The sequence below is a fragment of the Cebus imitator genome, unplaced genomic scaffold (assembly GCF_001604975.1).
Source record: "Cebus imitator isolate Cc_AM_T3 unplaced genomic scaffold, Cebus_imitator-1.0 Scaffold168, whole genome shotgun sequence".
NCBI lineage: Eukaryota > Metazoa > Chordata > Mammalia > Primates > Cebidae > Cebus > Cebus imitator.
In genome coordinates, this window is record NW_016107483.1 from 2,049,470 (window position 1) to 2,055,469 (window position 6,000).

The window sequence follows — 6,000 nt, forward strand, 5'->3', positions numbered from 1 at the left end:
GTATGGTTTTGCAGTGTTTTCTGTTTCCAAAAGAAAATGACTACACAAGAAATCTGTCCAGTGTTATCATTTTTCTGACCAAAAAAAAAAAAATTCTGGTGGTGGCTGTATTAATTAATTTGATTGTGATAATGATTACACAATGTTAGTCAAATCATCATATCTCATTCCTTAAACATATACAACTTTCGTCAATTATAACTCAGTAAGGCTGGGATCTTTAAGTCAAAGATTAGAATCAACAGAAATAAAGAAAAAATATGCTTTGATAGCTCAGGACTAACCAAAGATCATTGAGAGACAGGCTATCATGCTATGTGCCATTTTGTATCAAACAAATTATACCAACCAGAAAAAAATTTGGCTTCAATCAATGAGGTGCTTTCTTTGTCTTAGAACATAGTGCTTTGTTCTGAGTGTTGTCTGATGGGTGGGTAGATTAGGTCAGATTTCTTTATAATGTGGTTAATGAAAATAGCTCTTCTTCTCAGTTTATGGTGTATATAAAGAATTTGGAAAACAGTCTTGCAAACTTCACTAAGAAAATGGCTTTCTGCAGTGACAGCTTTACCAGACATCTCCGTGTGGGATTTTAAAACAAACACAAGGCTGTTTGGAAATACTTGGTATATGTAAATATGCAAAATATGCTGAACAGTGCTAACAGCTGTAGGGTGTACTCCCTCATCCTTCAGCAGAATAGTTTGGTGGCAGTGTGGTTATTTTTTCCATCTTGGCTTTTAATTCCCCCCTATCTTGTCTTCACCCACTCACCCATCCACAAACCCCTCCAAAAACACACATGTAACACCCTTCCCCCTACTTCCACACTGCTTCCAAGAGAATCATTTTAGTACATTCCCACTGGAAAAGGTGGGTGGTGCCTTGATGGAATGTTTCTGAGTTACGCGATGTTGTAAAGCCTGAGCTTCGGGGAACTTGCTTGGACTTGAGCTGATACCAAGCTCACACACAGCCCAGACACTCTGCAGGCCAGATTCCATTAAGGCTTATCATTACAAGAAGAGGAAAAGTCCTGCTGTGAGTGGCACTCCAGCCATGACGATTCCAAAGATCACAAAATAATCATTTTAAGTGTGTGCTATCAGGTTCTGCAACATCAAGGCACTCAACTATTTATGAAAAGAAGCATATGCCTCATTTTTGTATACCTGTTCTCAGATCCCCAAAAGGGAGGGAGGACACAAGAAAAGTTAAAATTCAAAGTCTCTTTTCATGGTATCTTGAGGATTGAAGGTTTGGGAGAAAAAAGGTAGCAAATATGAAGACAGAAAGCCCAGATGCGAGGACCATTTTCACTGGTGATTTGTCGATGTTATTTAATCTTATATTTATGTTTATCTGTCCAAGGAAGATCAAGTGAAATAAGAAATCTAAACTGCTTTGGAAAAAATAAAGTACTATACATATTCAAAGAAATGGGAACCAATATTTATTGAAAGTCCTTGATCTATCATGAGTATTACATGAATTCCTCTCAAGTAATTCTCACAAATAGCAATATGCTGATAGCATTACTTGGGAAACTGTTAGCAATATAAAAATGAGATTTGAGTTTCAGCAAAATATACATGCTACTTAGAAGCTGTATATTTTGGATAATTTTCTTCACCACTAAATCACAGTGGGTCATCTGTAGGTAAAATGAAGATATTAAAAGAAACTACTTCACAGAGCTGTTATAGGGATTACGTATTTAATTTGCTTATCACTGAGTAAATATTGTTGTTTCTCTTTAATTATCATATTTTTTCAGTAATGAAGGAAATCATCAGTTAAATCGTTTCCCAAGGGCACTGATATAATTTGGCTCTAAGTCCCCACCCAAATCTCATCTTATAGCTGCCATAATTCCCAGGAGTTATGGAAGGGACCTGGTGGGAGATATAGAATCATGAGGCAGGTCTTTCCTGTGCCGTTCTTATGATAGTGAATAGGTCTCCCAAGATCTGACGTTTTTACAAACGAGAGTTTCCCTACACAAGCTCTCTCTTTGTCTGCTGCCATCCATGTGAGATCTAACTTGCTTCTCTTTGCTTTCCACCATGATCGTAAGACTCCTCAGCCACATGGAACTGTAAGCTCACTAAACCCTTTCCTTTTGTAAACTGCCCAGTCTCGGGTATGTCTTTATCAGCAGGATGCAAATGGACTAATACAGTTAATTGGTACCAGTAGAGTGGGAAAACTGCTGAAAACATACCCAATAATGTGGAAGCAACTTTGGAAGTGGGTAACAGGCAGTAGTTGAAACAGTTTGGAGGGGTCAGAAGAAGACAGAAAAATACACGAAAGTTTGGAGGGGTCAGAAGAAAACAGAAAAATGTGGGAAAGTTTGAAGCTTCCTAGAGATTCGTTGAATGGCTTTGAAAGAAAGACTGATAGAGATATGGACAATGAAATCCAAGATATGGTGGTCTCAGGTGGAGGGGAGGAAATTGTTGGGAACTGAAGCACAGGTAACTCTTGTTATATCTTAGCAAAAAGGCTGGAGGAATTTTGCCCCTGCCTTAGAGATTTATAGAACTTTGAACTTGAGAAAGGTGATGATTTAGGATGTCTGGTGGAATAAATTTCTAAGCAGCAAAGCATTCAAGAGGTGACTTGTGTGCTGTTAAAGGCATTCAGTTTCATAAAGGAAGCAGAGCATAAAAGTTCAGAAAATCTGTAGCCTGACAATGTGATAGAAAAGAAAAACCCATTTTCTGAGGAGAAATTCAAGCTGGTGGCAGAAGTAACAAGGAGCTGGACGTTAATCCCCAAGCCATTGGGCATGTCAGAGGTCTTCATCGCAGCCCCTCCCATCACAGGAGGCCTAGGAGGAAAACATGGTTTTGTGGACTGGGCTCAGGGTCCATGTGCTGTATGCAGCCTAGGGACTTGGTGCTCTGTGTCCCAGACACTCTAGCCATGACTGAAAGGGCCCAACTTAGCGGTTAGGCTGTGGCTTCAGACGGTGCAAGCCTCAAGACTTGGCAGCTTCCACATGATGTTGAGCCTGCAAGTGCACAGAAGTCAAAAACTGACATCTGGGTCACTCCACCAGGGAAGAAAAACCACAACCTGCTGAGGTGCTTGCTGAAGGCAAAAGGGAATACAGAATGGGTGGTAGAAAGAGGTAGTCATCATACCAGCTATGTGCGTGTGACCAGTTGCAGAAACAGGGACTGTAATTGTCCTGAGTATTTCCTACTCCTTTTGTTAGAAACATATTTGTGCACATATACACCTGTACTAAGAAAATACCTTCATTTTGTTTCCTTTTTCTTTTATCAAAGGAAATGATAAAGGAAAAATCATATGTCGTAAGATTTATTGATATAATGTCAGCATTTAAATGTTGTTAACTTTTGTAATAGCTTTTGGGATGGGGATTGTTTCATTTCCGATTGTATGAAGGATAATTGTATTTAGGTGTAATTATGACCTTGTTATCTTCTTTATTTGAAAATTATGTATGATTCAGGAGATGTGTATGGGTTCAATTTGACAAGGGGTGGCCTTGTGGTGGTTAATACTGTGTGTCAACTTGAATGTATCGAAGGATGCAAACTATCGATCCTGGGTGTGTTTGTGAGAGTATTGCCAAAGGAGATTAACATTTGAGTAAATGGTCTGGGAAAGGCAGACCCCCCCCAACTTAATCTGGGTGGGCATAATCTAATCAGCTGCCAGCACAACTAGGATATGCGCAGGCAGAAGAACATGAAAAGACTAGACTGGCCTAGCCTCCCAGCCTACATCTTTCTTCAACGCTGGATGCTTTCTGTCCTTGAGCATCAGATTTCAAGTTCTCCAGCTTTGGGACTCGGACTGGCTTCCTTGCTCCTCAGCTTGCAGATGGCCTATTGTGGGACCTTGTGATCATGTGAGTTTAATACTGCTTAATACACTCCCCAATATGTGTGTGTGTGTGTGTGTGTGTGTGTGTATGTGTGTGTGTGTGTATATATATATACATATATACACACACATATATATATACACCCACACACACACATATATATATATATCCTATTAGTATACACACACACACACACACACACACACACACACACGCACGTAGATACCCTATTAGTTCTAGCAGGGCAGAACTAATAGGATATCTACGTGTGTGTGTATGTGTGTGTGTGTGTGTGTGTGTGTGTGTACTAATAGGATATATACGTATGTCTGCGTGTGTATGTGTATATATATATTATATGTACACGTATGTATATATCCTATTAGTTCTGCCCTGCTAGAGAACTATAGAATATAGGCACTCAGCTGTGAGTTACAGAGCCAGGATCCAAACCTCGATTTAGCCAGACAGGAATCTCAGAAATCCATACCATCCCCCAATTTTTGCTATTGTCATATCTGAATGTATTTGCTGTGAGATTTTAACAATCTCATAGAAAACTGGGATAAAAAGAGACAATAGAAGGAGCTAAAAATGGCCAGAAAGCGTAGGGTACTTTGGAAGTGTGAGGGAGATTAAGGAGGCTTTCATGAATGAGAGTTATGAGAGACTTTGGAATTTTAGAACATTATTTGCAACTTGGGGATACAGAATAAATTCATCTGACATATTCTTCTGGTTTGAAGGATTATGATTATTTATTTACTCAGCTCATCCTCAAATCTCATTAAAATAGTGAATAATAGATTTGAAGAATTATGGCTTCTTTATGTTGACATCTTTTTTTTCACCTGAAACTGTCAACTCCCTAATCTCTTTAAGTGTTCAGTTCTTGTTTTATCTGCTAGAAAAAAAAATCAACATTACATTTTAGTTCTGAAATTTTTTGAAATAAAATACCCTCATTTCTCACAGTGGGAGTATGTGTTTGAGCAGAACTTTAATAAATATGAATAGAGTAAGTCATTTGAAAACACTTATCACCTGAAGCTTCCGTGTTGGAAAGCTGAAAGGTTGTAAGATTTTATCTTCATCTTATTCCTTACTTGCCAATTGTGTGAAGTGGGAAATGCACCCTTCCTCATTAGTAAAATGGAGATGGTAACATCTACATTATAGGATAGATATGTGGATTAAATGGGATAATGTGTAAATGTTTGTTCAGTACTAGACTTCCCAGGAAGTTTAGAATTTTATGCATCTATTAATATTGGCTCGAATTTACTAGGCATCTATAATCAGGAACTTTACAAAAGTCAACTCATTGAATCCTGAGAACAACTTTACAAGGTGGGTTTCCTTATTTTCACATTAGAGATGAGAAAACTAAGTTGCAGAGATTTTAAATAACATGCCAAAAGGAGAATCAGAATTAAATGCCCAGTCGTGTAATTTCAAAGCTCAGGCATTTTTCACCACACCAAACTCTATCTCAATCTACTATACAAATAATATTGAGTGCCTTGTGTTTGCTCACATTCACATGTAAAATATAAGTAAGGCAGAAGTCTAGAGATCCTACTATGGGTAACTGAAAGCCCGGTTTTTAAACTGTTCATACCACAAACTAGCTGTATTCTCTGCACTACTGTCTTACTTTCTTAAAATCGAATTATGAGACTGACACATCATGATAAGTAATTGGACAATCGAGTCCAATTTCTGCATCAGAAGTCAGATAATTACGAACTATAATCTCTACTTCCTTCTTTCTCTAAACTCATGAAAATAAAGCAGGAGAAATCATCCCACCCAATACAAGTAAAACAAAGTAGTGATTTCATTCCCTAGAAGTCCTGATTTAAAGTCATATGGATGTTTAATCCATTTTCCTTGACAGTGTTGACAGTGATATAGACACTCTCTCTGATCAGGCAGTGCCCATTCATAAAAACAAGTCTCAGAAATGCCGGCTTTTTCATGCAGACGTTTTCAGATGTATCCATTGCACCTTGCTCTCTGCTATATTTTGGGACCTGTGAGACTTCTAAACGTGTTCATGTTCCCTGACTCCATGACAGTTCTCTTAGACTTGTCAAAAGAATTCAGCTTCTCTGATGTGAATCTTTTAGTGT